Consider the following 20342-nt stretch of genomic DNA (forward strand, 5'->3'; position numbering starts at 1 on the left):
GTGAGATCACACCACATAATTTTTCTGACAGTGGAAAGTCACACCCTCATGTGTGCCATCATCTCTGATTCTAGCTGTAGACTAGGGTTATCTCCACCATTTGCTTTCTTCTTGGGATGCCAAGTCAAAAAAACAAAAACAAAACAAAACAAAACAAAAAACATTGTGATGATTGAATTTTTCTTCAGTCTTGGTTACTCTGTGATATTCAAAAGGATTATCTCTAGAGTTCTTCAGAATGTCTTCTTTGTTCTTACAAGAATCCAGAATTCTACTGATGAATCAAGAGTTGTTTGCTGGCTTCTGGTGTCCTCTACAAGCTTCTTCTAAATTTCTTTATCAGATTGACACTTCAACATTTTTAGGATGTTGGAGAGACTTTTCTAGGTATTTTTTCCAGTTGCAATTTTGATCTCTTTCATTGGTGATTTTAACTTAATTACATTAGAATGGAAGAGCTTTGAACCTATGAACTAATTCTCCATCTTCCCGGGTGATATCTCCGTGCATTTCATATTTATTACAAGCTAATGCCAATGAAATGTAATTTATTTTGCCTTAGAATATAAACTTTCTAGTAATTTCAAGTTTCTTAGATACACCTGAGAGATACTTAATTCATTATTGTTTTCACTGAAGTGGAAATTTTTCCTAGGGTTTATTTCTGTTTGACAGCTGAAAAGTATACAGATTATGCTGGAAACTAAAACAAGGCTTTCCCTGGCACTGGATGAAATGGGACTGCTGATGTAGGAAAGTAGAGTCCCACTGTAACCTAGAAGACTATAGAGACCCTCATTTGATTTTTCCCACCTCATGAGGCATTCTTCAAGTCGCAGATTCATTTTCCCAAACTGTCACTAATAATGAAACTGTGCTAAAGAGGACCTGGAGAAATAAGCTATATCCAACAACTGTTTGCAGAGAAGCATCTGTTCTGACAGGCAGAGACAGCAACCTTGTGTGTGCCACTGGGACGGTGAGTCATGAACCAAGATGCTCAGGGGCATTTTTGCATATGCTTCTTTGGAGACAAGCATAACAGCCCTGGATGAATGGTGTCCCAGCTCAGATCTTTGCTGTCCATCCAGCCTCTCTTCTCTTCCTCCTTTGTACTGGCATTTCTTCAAGAAACCCTCTGCTTTTGATCACTGGGCTTTATTTTCCTTCTCTGTTTGTCCTTGGTAGAACAGACAACAGGAACAGCCCTGAAATCAAATCTTTACAGACCCTTTCATTGTAAACCTACATGTCTTCCATTGGTATGTGAAATGTGAAAAAAAAATGCTAACTATAAAATAATTGTCAGGATACCCAAACTTTCCATCAGGTCACATTTAAAAAAATATCAAATATCAATTTAGAAAGAATGTTTGTCCCTTCTGCATATATTTAGGTCACCTACTGAATAACTAACCAGTGATGGTGAATAATATTTTTGCTATTCAGCTCTGAGCCTATTGCTTATTCTCCAGCTACCGCCATGGAAACATGGATCTTTCCATGATTAATAAATAGCTGTCGAATCAAAAAATGTCATGTGCCTCGTTAAATGGATTTCAGGTTTTCTATCTTTTTTCTGTGTTTGTATGCATGTGTGTGGATGTACAAACTTATTTACTGTTATTCATCATAGAATTAAAAGTTTTAAAGATTTACACACTTTTACATGAATGTAATTCATGTTTGTGTGGGAAGATTTTGAAATTGGAGGAACATATAAAGAAAAAAAACCATAAAAAATTTATTAAGCAGAGGTAACCCTTTTAATATTCTCTCATTTATTTATTTACCTATTTTCTTTCTTGTCCCCCCTAGTCTCACTTTTGTTAACTCCAAACAAATGTCAAACTTGTAAATTGTCTTGATTGTTCTTAAACTTAATGACTACATATTCTGTATGGAATAATAAAGCACAAAATTTTTTTAAGCACTCACTTTTGGATATTTAGCTTTTTAAAGTTATATTCAGTATAAAAATGATTTCTTAAGACAAATTAACAACAGCTACTCTGAATATGAATATCATTATTTTGTGAGTGCATGAACTCAATATGTAGCAGTTCAGCTCTGCCTGTTCCAAAATGTTAACCAAAATAATTTTAATTAAGTATTCAAATAAAAAGTTGATTAAATATGTCTGATTAAATAGGTAAATTTAAATATGTAACATGACAATGTTAAATCTTATGCTAATACTCTTTAGACTGAAGATATATTAAGAAAATTAAAGTGCCACAAGAAGGAATTATTTGCAATACTTCATCAAACATAATTCAATTTGAAAGTACTATGCTTTACAAGGAAGTGAAGTTATCTACTGCAAATCTTGCATTTCAATGAATTCTGAGGTAACCTGCTTTAGTGGGATGAATGCAAATTATGTAATATGACAGAAATGATCATGAAGCTCAACATTATACTTTCCATTGGGTAATTTGATGAAATCTTTTAGATTCTCTAAGGATTAGTTTCCCATTTGGATATCTAATTGAATGTGTTTTTGTTTGGTTTTTAATTAATTTATATATTTTAGGGAGAGAGAGAGAGAGAGAACACGTGAGCAGGTTGGGGAGGCTGTGCAGAGGGAGAGGGAAAGGGAATCCACAAGCAGACTCCACACTCAGCACAGAGCCTGACACACGACTTGATTCACAGCCATGAGATCATGAATTGAACCAAAAAATCAAGAGTAGAACATCAACTGACTGAGCCACCCAGGTGCCCCTAATTGAATGTTTTTCGTAAGGATAAAATTACAGGAAAATTTGGGGATCACTTTGTAGCTCAGAGGTTTAGCACCTGCCTTTGACCCAGGACGTGATCCTGAAGTCCCGGGATCAAGTCCCACGTCGGGCTCCTTGCATGGAGCCTACTTATCCCTCTGCCTGTGTCTCTGATTCTCTCTCTCTCTGTGTCTCTCATGAATAAATAAATAAATAAAATATTTTTTAAAAATTACAGGAAAATTCTGAATACTTAAAAGAGCATTTTTCATTGTGTTTAATTCCCTCAAAAACATCTATGACATACAGCTGTGACAACCTTAGTTTCTGTATCATTTTTTCATAGATATTTCAAGTAAAATAACTCTTCTGGACTGAGTTATCTTTGTCAATCTGTAAGATTTCCTTTTGGATTTATGTGTATATGCATGGTCGCTATAGATGTGTATCTTTGAAGACATTTTATCATATTTGTTGATTTAAGAGTTAATTGGTGTCATAAATAACATATGCAAAAAATAATAAAATAGATAAATAAATAACATATGCATTTGCTATATTATCCACTTGGATAAGTACATTTATTTTTCATATGGCTTCAGATAGTGTTCTGCTTGCATTCCCCTGCAAGGAAACCCCTGTATACTATCAGCTGCCTCTGTCTAGAAAAGGACAAATTTTGATAAATGAAATGAAATGGAGTTTATACTAAATAGTTTTTATGTACTATATTTTAGGAAGTGATTTCTTTAGGTGTTTTTTAGTCATAGTATCAGCAAGCCTTCGTGTACATTGAAATGTGATGCTGAATATGTATTTTTTTGGAAATATAGTTTTCCTATCATAACTATTGACTAGGATGAGGGGAATCAGTATTTTCACACTTAAAAAGACATTAAACACACACACACACACACACACACACACACACCTCTTCATCATTATATGATATGCTTAAACTAATCTTACCAATCTTTGAAATATCTAAGTGTACAAAATATGGACACCTTTGGGTTTCTGGTTACCTAAACTAGTCCCAAGACACTCCATCACATTTGCTTTTTCATTTTTTGCAATAGTAATGTTCTATTTAGTCTTTATGAACATAAATTAGTGAATACTGCTCCTGTAGTTTCCTTTGAAACTCTGGTTCAACATTCTCATCGATGTCTTATGTGTGTTTTTATTAAAGACATCTTATTGAACATATACTGTTGATTTGTTAACACTGAATTTGTGACCAACAGCACCATCATTCATGTCTGAACAAAGCTATGTAACACATGTATTTTCCCCAAGGCACATCTCAGCCTTCTTGAATTCAGGAAACTGGAAAACTCTTTAGCACTACATACTGCACACTTGGGGCCATGTTAAACAGAGAAACCAACATAAAAATGTGAAAAACGTGGCACTAAGACCATGATTGAACATTTATTTGCAGTTTGAGAGTTGAAACAAGAAAGCAGAGCATTTCTTTGATCTCAGTTGGGCACATATGCATTAGGTGACTCAGATTCTTCATTGCTCTGCACAAGTGTACAGATGACTGTGGAAGAACTGTGAGTGTTAATTTTAGGGCTACTAATACATTTTAACAAATAGATGAATCCACAAATACCGAATCCATGAATGAAGAGGGTCGACTATATATAATGTATACACATATATACACACATATGATTATAGTAATATAAATATAGTAAATTGATAAGCAGTTATATATTAAAATTAAGATAGGAAATAAATGGGAATAAAAATTCAAGCTACAATCAGGTAGAAAACATTTTCATCAAATATAACTAAGAAAGGAGTGACATCTATAATAAAATTAATCCTCCAAATTAAAAGAAAGGCAAAACCCCAAGTGGCTTTAGATGTGCAAATTACATGCATATGCACTTTTATAGTTTATATAAACAAATAAAAATAAGTTCACTTTAATTAGTGATCAAAGAAATTCAAACTAATTCAGTGAAATGCTCTTACATATCTCCTCTAATATCGCAAATGACAATGAGGTTATGGAGTAAGAACTGCCAGTCATTTTGTAAAATCTAAAGAAAGTACCTTAGAAATTGCTATTTTTTAAAGATTTTATTTATTTATTCATGAGAGACATAGAGAGAGAAGCAGAGACACAGGCAGAGGGAGAATCACGCTCCTTCCGGGGAGCCTGATGTGGAACTCGATCCCAAGACCCCAGAATCATGACCTGAGCCGAAGGCAGATGCTCAACCACTGAGCCACCCAGGTGCCCCGAAAAAAGTTGTTATTAATGGTAAACTTAAACATGCCAATATCTTACAATTCAGAAATTTTTCTCCTTAACATGTTCATTCAATAATTCTTGCACATGTGCACATAAAGCCATGTAATATGTTCATACATACTAGAATGATAAAATACATTGTGTTACATTCACACAATGGAATATTAATACAGTTGTGAAACTAAAAGCATAATTGAAAATGGATTTAACTTTAAAACATAATATAGAACAAATATTTCAAATCACATAAAATAAGTCCTTAATTCATATAAATTTCAGAAACAACATATACAGATATAAACATATATAAAATATATATATACACATACACACATATATATATATACATACATACATACATCAGTGTCAAAAGTCTAAAAAAGAGAATAGCATTTACTCTCAGGGGAACTAAAATGGGGATAGAAAAAGTAAGACTTTCTAGTGTAGATTAGTTCTTGAAATATTATATATACATATAACATAAGGCAGATTAGTTTGGTGCTTACAAGGATGACCTTGGGGCTGTGTCTTAGTCTTTTTGAGCTACTATAACAAGATACCATAGACTGGGTAATTTATAAAAAACAGAAATTTATTGCTCATGGTACTGGAGGCTGGAAAATCCAAAATCAAGCCATCTTTTTTCCGGTTTGCAATTAGTGCCTTTAGTGGTGCAAGAGGTTAGGGATCTTTCTGGAGCCTTTTTTATGAGGGCACTAAATCCACTCATGGGGGCTCCAGTCTCGCGGCTTAGATATGTCCCAAGGACCTCACCACCAAACACCATCACATCAGGCATTAGGATTTCAACATGTGAATTTAAGGAGGACACACACATTTAGAACATAACAGCCTGTATTTCAGGTTTGGTTCAATGAATTTTGGTTGTCAGAGTGTTATTAATACATAATTGGTATGAGTTCAAAATATATCCTTGGGATATATCTAATTTATAATCTTTTTCAGTGTCAATTTCTTAAAATGATGACCAGATATTGACGAAATGTACAGAATTTCAGCATGTACTTGGCTGATAATTTTAGTGAGAATGAACATTGTGACTTTATTCCTTTTTTTTACCCCTAAAATTCTTAGGAGAAGATTAAACTGCAAATTTTTCTGGGTTTTATTTAAATTCTATTGGAAGCTCATCCACTGGAAGCTTGAAGAAAGGAAATGCAGTTAAAGAAAAAATACTTTGACATCTTTTTGGTTTCAGGATTTTTTTGTTAACACTTAGATCAATCTTTTATTTGTTTTTATACCTGGTGAAATTCTTGATGTCCCACTTCCAGAGACCTGGAAGCATCACTCAGAGTGGTTTAAGAGCTTTGTGTTTTATTTATAGATGTTATATCAAAATAAGAAAGGGATTTACTTACACATATGTTCAAAAGCAATGTATTTCAATTTTTAAAATGGTTTTTAAACATATTATAAAGAAAATGGCATGCCAATAAAGAATTTAAAGTTTTTGGGGAAAAGATGTTAAACTTTTATATAGTATTATTTTATCTGCTCTGATAGGGACTTTAAAATTTCTAGCTCAAGGGCAACGCATTGAAATTCAAAATGATATATTAATGTAGTCTATGCTAGTCTTTAGACTTATTTGTTTTATAACTTTATTTTTACTAAAGACTATGAAAAAATGCATACAGCATGGTAGAAAACCAATATAATATAACTTTTCTGAAGAAAGCTTAGAACTTAACAAAATATTGTATGTACTTTGACAAAGAAACCGTGTATTATAAAATACCAGTTCATCCTTTTTCTGTTATGCTTGGAGATGTTTGTTATCTTTATTGATGATTTTCATCAAAAGTTATACGTAAATGCATGATGATCCCTAAATCCTTATTCATAGCTATCTGGCATGCAGTATAGTGTTTTATTCCATAAAAAAACAGAAGAAAATCTTGTTACTTAAACTTTTGTCCATGGGAGATTCATATTGTGTTGGATAAAATTCTGTTCCAATTTAACATCTAAATTCTCCATTGTTTGCAGGATAACTTTGTGATCAATACCATGATTCATTTTCTTTTTTTCAGTCCCTTAAATTATATTCACTAAGAGTTGCTGCGTCTCTTTTATACAACTTTTCAAATCTTTCCCTCTATGGCAGCATCAGGTAAAGTACAGATTTAAAGATCAACTGTACATGGGTCTGGATCTCAGTTCCTATAACTATTAGCTAAGTGACCATTGTCACCTGCTTACTTTCCTTTTCTGTTAAATTGAATTATTAATGGTAACTATTTTATATGATAATGTAGGAATACTGATGATATTTTATTTATTTTTTAAAGATTTATTTATTTATTTGTGAGAGACATAGAGAGAGAGGCAGAGACACAGGCAGAGAGAGAAAAGCAAGCTCCCTGCAGGAGCCTGATGTGGGACTCCATCCCAGAACTCCAGGATCACGCCCTGAGCCGAAGGCAAATGCTCAACCCCTGAGCCACCCAGGCATCCCCAGATGATATTTTAATATACAGAAAATCCATTTGTGTTTGTGCCTTTGTTATTTTTTTCTCAGCAACTACTAAGCATCTTAGTTTTTCAATTTTGATTGTTCTTTAGGAATTCAAGAGAATGATGTGAGAAAAAAGTTAGAACAATATAAATTTATCAGGCTACCTTCTGACCATATGTACACAGAATCATCTGCAGTCTTGCCTGTATAAGAGAATAGTCTTCTTGGGATTCTAATTCTTTATAAAACATTGTACCATCGATGATTACACGTGGTGGTTCCTAGCTGGCTAAGGAGTATTGAACAAATGTCACATACCTATCTGAATTTCAGAAGCTGATCTATGTAAACTTTGTTGCTGTATTATTGAATATAGTCCACAGTGCCTTATTGGAAAGTGAATTCACAAATAAAAACAGAATACATTACTGGAAAATCCATAGTCCAACTCAGAAAACCTGTCTTTCTATAAACTGTGTTTTTTTTTTTAAAGAAATTGTTAGCTTTTAATCTAAGCTTCGTTTCCACATCTGTAAAATGTCATAAAAATTAATCCTTGAAACAGGCTTTGAGAATTAAATGTGATACTACCAGTAAACATCTAAAAATAACTAGATAATTCTACATAGTAGATTTAACCAGTCCCCTTGAACAATTGATTGAATGATTGTTCAATAGTTCATTATTACCATTATCATTATTAGCATATAATATTGACTACAAAGAATGAAGTAAATACCTCTAAAATATCAAGGTCCTCCAAATGACCAACTTGTATGTCCTTCTTATCATTTTTCATCATAAGCTCATGTTTGAGAAAACAAAGCAAAGGAGCTTCCTCCAAAAAAAAATGCCTTCTCCTGCTTCTAGAGAGTTTATGCTTCCATGCCCAGCCACTTCTGAGGGTGTGTTGGTTCACATACAGTTTAGATAATCTGCATTGCAATGAATTTTTTGAGGATATATTTTCAATTGTATTTGTTATTTATTATTTGTCAAAGAAAAATTGCACCAAATAAGTTAAGCAGGCAAGGAAAACTTTATTCAAGACTTTTGAAACAGGGGAGAGGATTGAACTCAACTCTGCTGGAACAAAAAGCAGTAAGAAAAGTGCTGGAGTTCTTCAGATGGAAAGCTGTTCACTGCGATTAGGCCACCTGAATTTGCTAACTGTCCTTTGTGGGAGTTAGCTCTCCTCTGTGTGAGCACAGAGCCTGAGAGATAGGGGCACAGTGTCCTTAGATGATTATGTTTCAGATGGATGGCTCCCAGGTCCTTGAGAAAGACTTTGCCTGTTTGTCGAACAAGCAAGAGCCTGAGAGAAGACAAACTCACCCCTCAAAGAAGCAGAGAAAAAAATTACAGTAGAAAGTTTTCTAAAGTGCTTTTTTAAAAAGATTTTATTTATTTATTTGAGAGAGAGAAAGCATGAACAAAGGGAGGGGCAGATGGAGGAGGAGAAGCTGACTCCCTGCTGAGTAGGGAGCCCAATACCAGGCTCTTGATCCCAGGACCCTGAGATCATGGCCTGAGCCTGAGGCAGCCGCTTAGCCAACAGAGCCACCCAAGCATCCCTCTAAAGTGCTTTAAAAAGGTGGTGGTGGTGAGGAAGTTAGGGGTGTCAGTCAAGAACGAACCTTGACTTGTGTAAAATTTAGTCAAATTAAGGGGAAGAACATTAAGACTTTCCTCATCACACTACTGCAACTTCAAATCTTCAGGAAAACAAAAAGCAAATCCTGATACGTCTCTAGCATCCTTTGTGCAATCAAATACTATTTGATTGTAATTCAGGGTGAAAATCTTTCAAAGATTAAATATTAAGTTGTTGTGCTCAACACACTCTATATCTTCTCCTCTTAGAGCTCCACCATAAATATGTATTTTTATATCATGCAGAAGGCAAACTTTACTTTCAAACAAAGATTGAGTTGTTTTCAGAATCATCCTAAGCTATTGTTACTTCTTGAGTATTTTCTGTAAATGGACCTTCAAACATTCCAAGTCAAAAAAGGTGGTGTTTTTCTTGTCACTCTCTTCCTCACATCATAGGTTATCTGGAAGATATGAACACTGGGGCCTCTCAAAAAATACCTGCTGAAAGAACAAAAGGAGTTTGCTCTAAACTCATTTTTATCACCTTTAGATTTAGGCTTTTTGATTAGTAACTTTGAATAATTCTTTCCAAGGCTAATTTCAAACAATGGGTGCCAGTCTTTGATATTTTTACTTTTATCAACTCTATAGTCACTGCCTTGCTTGGTTGATCTCACTGTATTTACCATCCATCCTAGAATGTAGTATAAGCCATTTAAAAAATAGTTATGGTACAAAATATATTACAGATATGTTAATTTGACAAAATGTCCAAATAAAATGTCAGTTTACTTTTTGAATAATTTCAAATCCTTGGACAAATACTTAACGGTAAGAAAAATAAGTTTTAGGCCCTGTCTTCCCAGTATTGATTTTTGAGTCAAAGTGTATTATTTTATTATTTTCTGGAAAACCGTCAAGAAAATAATTAGATTATTTGTAGCTTTTAATTGGGCAATATTCAAATGAAAAAAGTAAATAAATGTGTTCAATACAGACACGTTCACATATAGTTCTTCCTAAGAATGGCCCCTCCGCCCTCCAAGATTTCCACAAACCTTATTCTCTCACACTCATTTATGTCTTCTAGAGAAATTAAACTTTCTTTGATTTCTAAGTCCTTCTTTAATAAACTGTAGCCGCCTCTGTCTTGATGTAGCATGAGTATTAGGTCTGTGGCCATTCGTCTAGTTATTTGTTCTGATCCAAATGGACAATAAAACTTTTCTTCTCTTTCTGCGAGGGCCAAGTGGTTGCAGCCTGGATGAGGTTAAGCTAGGTTAAGCTCAGGTGCCTGGGAGACTTGTGTGCTGTCTATTTAGGTACTTATACTCAGGAAAGAAGACACTCCAGAACTTGTAGCCATCTCTGGGTTGTCAACAGCAAGTCTCACTGGGTTATCTGGCTCCCAGACAGATTTTATTTGCATAGCTAAGGATAAGAGTAAAAAGGAGAAAGGGAGGAGAAATAGTCATCTCTTTCTCCTCAATAGGCAGAGAAACTCATTTTTCCTTATCTCTTATCTGTGGAGTGGTCTCACTACTGGAAAATTAGTTCCCACCCTCTCTGGCTGGTGTCCATTGAATCTCCCAAAGAGAAAGGTCAGAGACAAAGAAGTTTGAGTACAGCATGTTTATTATGTACTGTAATGTAATAATCAAGAAATCTGATCTGGAATGCCTCCTGAGCACATTAATTAATATGATGAATATTAAAAACCCAACACATCTCTTCTCAACTATTGTGCCTTCAGACAGGAATTTCCCAATCCATTCTATCTAAAATAATCATCACTCATAGTCATTCATTCTCTGTCCTTTCCCTGTTATGACTTTAATGCTTATCTAAAATTACATAATTTATTTCTGTTTCTTATTTTCTGTATTTTTCACTGGATTGTAAACTCTATGAGGATTTGGATTTTGTATTATTTTACTCTGCTGCTAGTGCAGCATACCTGCCTTGTCTAATAATGTTAGGTGCAGGCACCGTTTAGATTTCTAGAAGTGATATCAAGCCTATTTTAGCTCATTTGACTGTACATTCATATGATTCAGTTTGATTATATACATTATTTGTCAGAAAATAGAATCTCCAAAGGTATCCATATATGCAATTAAACATAAATATTTAGGGAAGCTTTTGAAGGAGACAAAGCTAAACCATTCCTTTATATATGCTTACATGTATATTTATATATGGAGATGGACATCTTGCTATAGACTGAATATGTCTGCCAAAATTCATGTGTTGAAACCTATTCTCCAACGTAATGATATTTGGAACTGGGATTTTGGGAAATGATAAGGACACGAGGGCAGATCTCTCAGAAATTGGAATAGTGCCTTTATAAAAGACTCCAGAGAGTGCCTGAACCTCAGCACCACGTAAAGAAACAGGGAGAAAACAGCTCTCACCAGATACTAAAACTCCTGGCACCTTAATTTGGAACTTCCAGCCTCTGGAACTCTGATAAATTTCTGTTATTTATTAGCCACCTCGTCTATGATATTACAGTAGCTTAGACTAAAACAGATTTCAAATTTCAAAACCTAACGGGGTCAGGCAGGAAAGCAGTATGTACAACAATAGAAGAGAAGCTCACAGGAGGACTTTTGCCTTATTTAAGAGGGGTAGCACTTGTTGAAATAGAGGGTATGGTTGCTGTGTGTTGATGTAAGTTCAAAGTTGATATACTTATGACTTTTTTTTTTTTACTTATGACTTTTTAAGGAAAGCTGGGAATAGGAATTTTTTAAAGATTTTATTTATTTATTCATGAGAGACAGAGAAAGAGAGAGAGAGGCAGAGACGTAGGCAGAGACACAGGCAAAGTGAGAAGCAGGCTCCATGCAAGAAGCCCAATGTGGGACTCGATCCTGGGACTCCAGGACCACGCCCTGGGCCAAAGGCAGGCACAAACCTCTGAGGCCATCCAGGAATCCCCTGGGAATAGGAATATTGATGTGAAATTTTGCAATATCCATGTATTCATTGGCCAAAGAAACTCATGACTGCTAGAGGACTGTAATGTTCATACTGTAGCTTTGCAATTTCTCTATTGAGGCAATGAGATCGTTATGTCCTCCCACCATTTGGGGCCTTTCTAGATTTATTGTAATTTACTCATACTTTAGTAATGCACTATTGGTCTTCTGGTCTTCTTCCAGTTATAAAATTTACTACTGTATTTAAAGAAACTTATTGATCTTTGCTTAGTGTATTTTCTTTGAGAAACCTCTCAGGCTACCCTGCACTTTTAATTCTGATTATTAGGTTAACAGTGGGAATCGAGTAATAGAAAATGTTATTTTTGTTTGATAGCTGTGAGGAGTTTGTATCAATCAATCTCAAGAAAACATATAGAATAATTTGGCATATGTTTTCAATAGTAGTTTGAATATATTTTATCAATGAGTTCTTGTTGGATATAGGAAATACTCCCTAAACATCTAATATGATGTTCTATTTTATTATTATAACTACCTATGACATATTGATGCATTTGTACAATTTATAAAGACCTTTGGTATTATCTGTGTTCTTTACTGCTATATCCCTAGGAAACAGAAGAAAACTTAACAACCTAACATGTGATAGGTTCTCTGGAAACATTTGCTAAATTAACAACAAAAAAATTGTGTTGTATTATAACTTAGATGGCTAATAAGTGCCCTCCTAAACATTGCTAAGAACCTTCCAAACAGATGATAAACACAATTTTTAAAGATATGACAGATATAGTTGTCATCTTATAGATGAGGAAATTAAGGCTCAAAATGTATTCAGTGTCACACACTTCATATAATAATGCAAGTCATAAAAGTCTGTGTAATATTCACTTTTTGTTATTTCATGTTGTCAAATGACCTTGATATTATAATTTGCATACTATGTGTTTATGGAAATGATTGCAATCACTTTAGATCTTTTCTGCAGAATAATATAGAATAGGAAAAAAAGAAGAGAGAGTGGAAGGAAGGGAGGGGGCAGGAAAGGCAGAAAAGAAAAAGAAGACAGGCAGGCATGCTTCATAGAGAGTACATGCACTGGGTAAACTAATTAAAAAAAAAAAAAAAACACAGTACTTGGAAGCCAGGATCCATGATAATAATTAGAAATTTACGGGATCCCTGGGTGGCGCAGAGGTTTGGCGCCTGCCTTTGGCCCAGGGCGCGATCCTGGAGACCCGGGATTGAATCCCACGTTGGGCTCCCGGTGCATGGAGCCTGCTTCTCCCTCTGCCTGTGTCTCTGCCTCTCTCTGTGACTATCATAAATAAATAAATTAATTAAATTAAAAAAAATAGAAATTTAATATTCAGGAAACACAGAATTAAAATTATATGTTTTATTTTTTATTGAGTTAACTAAGGACTTCAATTTATATAGAAAATGGAAGACCTATCCCTTTAGAGTCTCTATGCGTTACTTCACATACTCCGCTGTTTCTCTGTCCAGTATGGAATTCCTATTTAGAAATATAGAGGTTTAATTATAATCATGCTCTAAGAATTTCTGGATGATCAATATTAACATGAGTGCCAAATCCTAACTAAAAGGAAAAAAAATCTGTAATGTAATTTGATTTCATTCTTAAGTAAGATCCTTACTATACATGTATACTTCTAAGTAATGGATATCTTTAGAATTCTTCTAAACTTTTATTCCAATTATGCAATAAGATATTATTAGAATATGATTATTATTTTTTTTATTTTTTTTAATTTTTATTTATTTATGATAGGCACACAGTGAGAGAGAGAGGCAGAGACACAGGCAGAGGGAGAAGCAGGCTCCATGCACCGGGAGCCCGACGTGGGATTCGATCCCGGATCTCCAGGATCACGCCCTGGGCCAAAGGCAGGCGCCAAACCACTGCGCCACCCAGGGATCCCTAGAATATGATTAAACCAAGATATTCTGTGGAGCACTTTCAGGAGAAAAATTGGCAACTATTTTTTTTTTCTATTCATATAAAATGTTTATGATCAACATAATAAGTAAAGTAAAATATATAGAAGATAAAAAGCCTCCATGATCTAACCATTTAGAATAACCACCAGTCCTATAGTATATTTCTTCTAAAACAATACATATGCTTATACTCACACACACAGTGTATTGTATACAGGATTTTTTATTCTCATGCCATTTATGAATATAATCTGATGACTGCCTTGGGTAAAAGTATCCTTGTAAAATATCCAGTGTTAAATATCTGATAGTATACAAGTTATTAAATATACAGAACTAATCATTTTTAGAATATAAAATGTTATTTCAAAATTAAAATATTGCATAATGTGAGACATTTGACTCCTTTGTGAATGTCTATTAAAGTTCTTGAAATTTAAGTTGTCTTCCAGAAGCCTCCCACAGTTACATGTTTACTATAATAAAGAATCTGATGTCATTTTTGATTTTTGACTATTTGATGTTGGAGCTCTACTCTTCTCTCTCCTGCCCCACATCTGGGCAGGCCGATAAGCAAGACCCTGAACTCCCTCCATTGGTGCTGGTGGTAAATTTAAACCATTCAAACCCAGGTCCAGCAAAACCTTCACCTAGGCTCTGACATCTGACCACAATAAAAAACAAACCAGCTGTCTTCACTCATGCTTTACTCAGGATCTGACCTGATCACTTCCCCTTGGGGAATCTTTTTTGTTTACTCTGAGTAATAAACTTTATGTTACAACTATCAGTGCCTTTGGGTCATTCTTTCTAAATTTATATATTCCTGTGGAGAGGTGTCTGTGTGTATGTGGGATGGGGGTTGAAGGTTGCGGCACAAAGTCCAGCAGGGGATGCCAGGACTTCAAATACAACTTCTCCATTACATACTTTATTTTACTACACTTTTGTAAACTTGATGAGTATAAATAGCTTCATATTATTTTAAATGGCTAAGGAAGATAATGTATGACTATATGCTTACATTTAACATTTTAAATAAACTCATCTGTTAGAGGAGGTGTAGACTATTTTAAAATAAATGCACTGAAGGAACAATCTATTTTCATATGTGGTATATGAGAAACATTGCCTTCAAGCCACAGTTTCTACACATACCATCTGCTGTTATTTAATGAGAGTCTATTTGATCTGAATGATGCAGATAATTGCTTCAATCTTTCATTTCACTTGTCATTTTGCAAGTGCAGTTCTAAAAAGATAAAATGAAAATAAATTGGCCTTATTTGGGAAAAAATAAGGGCCTATTTATTTTTCTTCAACCAAACTCAATTTTAGCAACATTTTTGCTTTCAGTAACCGATGTTTGTTTTAAGAAGAAATGCATATCCATTTCCCATATTCAAAATGCTACAACAGTTAAAATGTCTTACATTTTATCTTTTAAAAAGATTTCATTTATGTATTTGAAAGAGAGAGAGAGCACGCATGCAAGCGTGGAAGGGGAGCCGAGAGGGGAACCCGACTTGGGGCTTCATCTTAGCACCCTGAGATCATGACCTGAACCAAAACCAAAAGTCAGACACTTAACCAACTGAGCCTCCCAGGTGCCCCACATTTTATTTTTTAATTTAGAAAAATTTTGTATATATCTTTTCAGAGTTTAATTAAAGGGTAAGATGGAAGGTCATTGGTTTTAATTGTGAAAATATATGTGTTGTTATCAGAAGAAAAAAGTGAAAAATCATGAAGGAAAATTGAAACAAAGTATATAGGTGGAGGCTTCCCAAAACAAGAGTGAATCCTCAGGAGGAGTGGAGGCGAGATCTACAATGACAAGTTCATAGGTCAGTCCAGTTTCAGATATGTTTCGGGGTGATTTTAACATGATTGAGAATATGTTTGAAGAAGCTCACCTCATGAAATTTTAGTCCTTAACTTTACAGTAAGAAGCAGGTAGAAGAGAAGATAGTTCCTTCCCTCTGTCCGTCTCTGCCTCTCTGTCTATTTCTCTTTCTCTTTCTCTTTCTCTGTCTCTCTGTCTCTGCCATAAGATTTCTTGGTAAAAAGGTGGCTATCTGCAAGCCAGGAAAAGAGCTGTCACCAGAACTCAACCATGCTGCCCCTCTGATCAACTTCTAGCTCCCAGAACTGTGAGAAAGCCACTCTGTCAATAGTATTTTGTCACAGCAATCTGAACTAATTCATAAAGTCTGAATGAATTTGGGTCATCTCCATAAGTGTTTTTAATAGTGAATGACCATCAATGAGTGATTTCTCTCAAAGTCACTCAGGTGCCAGCTTAGCCACCCTCACACCCCCACAACATCATCTCATACCTTCCCTGAACATAGAATCACTGCTCCCAAATGGTCATGGGAGCTTGGTTATCCTCATCTGTAAAATAGAATTCATTTGCCTGCTACCTCCCACCTAGGAATCTTCTGTCCAGAAAAAGAACAAGATCAAATAAAATCATAAAGTCTAGAAGACAGAAAAATCTAATTATCAATTTGCCAACAATTTCTGGCACCTCTCCTACCCTGCGGAAACTCTGGCTGCCTTGGTTGCATCTCCAGGTTTCAAGAAGCCCATCTGTATTTAGGACTTAGAAAACATGTTTTATTTTTTTTAAAGATTTTATTTATTTATTCATGAGAGACACATGCACACACACAGAGAGAGAGAGAGAGAGAGAGAGAGAGAGAGGCAAAGACACAGGCAGAGGGAGAAGCAGGTTTCATGCAGGGAGCCCAACTTGGGACTTGATCCCGGGTCTCCAGGATCAGGCCCTGGGCCAAAGGCAGGCGCTAAACCACTGAGCCACTCAGGGATCCCCAGAAAGCTTGTTTTAACCTCAGTTTTGCAACTTACTAGCTGGAAACCTTTTGGTTACATAACTCAAGCTCTTCTGAGTTTAGTTTCTTCATCTATAAAATGGGGCTATATTGATTGGGCTGAATAATAAGGATATAGTAACTTAGCATTTATTTTATTAAAAAAAAAAACTTACAGAGTACATGGTACCAAAAAAAAAAAAAAAAGGTTATTTATGAAGGGCTGGTTATTTCAAATTCCTGAGCTAGAAATTAAACCTTTCCCTTACCAAAATTGTAAAAATCCAGAGTGGCATAAAAATGTGGGATGTGGGAAGCATCCTCAAGTCAGCATCTCCAAACTTCTATCCTTACCTCAGAGTCACTTGCAAAGGGCTCTGCTGAAGCATTTAGATTTCTTATCTTCCTGCTGGAGCCAAGTCCTTCAGACTCTAACTCCTTAATATGGCTCTGATCTGCCCACTTACCTCCTATGCTGCTGCCCTGGCTCCATCCCTATCACTTCTTGTCTGGTCTTCAAGATTACAGAGTAATGAAAGAAATAAGTTAATCTAAGTTAAATTTTGACAGTTGGAGGTGCTGATCAACATATATAAATATACAGAAAATAATTTAGTTCTGATTTTAGAAATTGTGGAGTGATAAAATTTATTTTGCAATATTTAATTACTATATAAGCTTTATGACATCAATGTACATTTCGTAGTGTTTGAAGATACTAACTATAACCTATGTACGTTTGTTATATTAACAAAGGTTGCTTCAACTTTACATTTTTAAGCCAACAGGTAGTTTTTGAAATTCTAAAAACTTGACCTTGAAGTATCACATTTTTATTACTTTCTGTAAACAGAAGGCTAATGATTAATTAAAAATGATTTTATAGAGGTATTGTAGAAATTCTACATAATTCAAAGGTTTGCAAATAAGCAATAATATAATTTGTAGCTCGTTGTATTTTGTGGGAAGGACATTGGTTAAATGTACAGACTACAGAATCATATTTCCCAAGTGTAAGTTCTGGCTTGACTATCTGACAGATTTCAGACTTTAAGAGATTTCAGACTTAAGTTAACTTTTCAAGTTTCTCAGTTCTTTCATCTTTAAAATGGGGATAAAATAAGCACTCTTTCAAGGATTGTTTTGTGGATAAAATAGTGTGAAGCACTTACAATTGTGACTCATACATGGAGTATCATTCATCTTTTGATAAATAGCATTTTGTTCTTTTAACTCTTCTGTGGGAATATACTTTAAACATTTTAGTAAATTCAACTTCACAGATTTTGCATATGCCTAGAGTGGATTTTTGCCTTCCCATTCATATTTATATATATATATGTCATTTTTTAATTTTGGAAAAACTTTTCAAGTAAGACTAAAATATGTGCAGAAATGATTGAAGACCAAATCCAATGAGAACAAAGTTTATTTATTCAGAGCCTGCTGTAGCAAGGGAGTCACCCACCATCATTTAGGTTTTGGCAGAAACTTAAAGGCAGGAGAAAAAGTTCATAGTAGGAAAAAAAAGAAAGCTCCAGACATGCCCTGGATAAGGTTCTTGTGATGGAGCAGCTGGAGGTGGACTTACTAGAAGTGGGCATCGTATGTGGTTGGTTAGTGATACATAGTTGACTTTCACTGGTTGATTCTACATAGGTGGCAAGAAAGAATATTAGAGAAGCTATGAGTCATTAATCAAGTTCTGGCTATTTGGGTCAATTATTAGAGAGGTTTTTGTTTAGCTTTTTTTTTTTATTTATTTATGATAGTCACAGAGAGAGAGAGAGAGAGAAAGAGGCAGAGACACAGGCAGAGGGAGAAGCAGGCTCCATGCACCGGGAGCCCGATGTGGGATTTGATCCCGGGTCTCCAGGACCGCTCCCTGGGCCAAAGGCAGGCGCCAAACCGCTGCGCCACCCAGGGATCCCCGACTTTTTGAATTGTTATTAGAAACAGTAGTCTAACTTCTTATTAATTTGACTTATAGATAGAAGACCAGCTTATGATAGATAATGAGTGGTTTTCCTGGCCTGGTTGCTGCAGGTTGTGAGTCAGGATTCTATTTTTGTATATGAAGTGGCCATTGTCCTTTTGTGTATTCAGTCTTATATGTTTCAGTCATATATAGGAATAAATTTCCAAAATTCTGAAAGTCACAGAGTTTGTAATCACAATAATTTTTAAGTATATAATTTGTTTTAATTATAGGAGCAAGTTAATAATGCAATTAATATTTTAGCCAAATTAGTTTTATTATTCAATGTATGTAATTAGTAATTTTATTAATGATATATTTTTCTGTTAATGTCCTTGGTTTTAATTACTTTGTTATATACTTTAGTAATTTTGCACAAAATGATGAATAATTTTAGGAAAGAATGAGCAGGTGTGTTATTGCTGTTTATATGTGTGCATCTATAGTTACAAAATAAATCACACATCCTTAGGATACTAAGTACTGAAACTAAAAAATCTATGCAACCATTTTCTAAAAGTCTTACTAATTTGGGAGGCATTCCAAATACCCACCAGACTTATTCTTGAGACAAGATTGAAATGTTCTTTTTTTTCCCTCATTTATCCAATGCTGATAAAATAAATTTCTAAAAAAAAAACAAAAAAAAAAACAAAAAAAACTATACAGAAGACCCGTATAGGGCATGAAACATTTCTTTATTTGAAAGGAATAGAAAGAAAATATTTTAGGAGAGGTCCATTTTTTTTAAAGCTTATAATTCCTTATTTCTTTAGAGACACACAGTGGGAAACAAAATGTGTTACCTTCACAGATGAACTCTTTATTTACCTATAACTTATGCAATTGGGTTGATTCATTTTATCAAAGAAAAAGCCCAGTGAACAGTAAATAGTTCATATTAACAATAAAAAAAAGATACAAAGCCATTTATAATGGGTAACAAGGAAACGTTCAGTTTAGTAATAAAGCATAATAAATCATCATTATCAATGATGACTGAAAATTAACTTTTAGAATGACTGTTTTGGTTGAGGTTAAGCACTGTGATGAAGTGCTATGCACTGATAATCTTTGGCCTTTTGGTTGTATAAAGGGCCTCTTTATTTCTGTAAGTGCAGCTGTAAAATAGTAAAATTAAATTGAGCTAAAGGAACCTCTTTCCAGTATTCATGCCAAACCACTTAGAAGCAATATTAAATCATCATTTGAATAATTTATGGATAGTGATTGTCATAATGTGATGCGTGGTTTGTGATTATGAGCACCTTTTTTTTATTAGGTTTCCAGAATTACTTTCAGGAAATAAATCCAAGGTTAAAACTCAGGGCACCTAGTCTATGGCTAAGCCTAAGGCAATGCTTTTTGGGGAGTCAAGTGCAACTGGCCTTAGTCAATATTTTATGACCCCAGGTTCTAATTCTAAATGACCTGGCTTGTTTGACACACTACGAATACTTAATGTATATAAACTCACTTTTTATTATATATTTCTTTTTTCTTTTTTTTTTTTTAATTTATGTATTCATGAGAGA

Source organism: Vulpes vulpes, chromosome 15 (genome assembly GCF_048418805.1).
Source record: "Vulpes vulpes isolate BD-2025 chromosome 15, VulVul3, whole genome shotgun sequence".
Lineage (NCBI taxonomy): Eukaryota > Metazoa > Chordata > Mammalia > Carnivora > Canidae > Vulpes > Vulpes vulpes.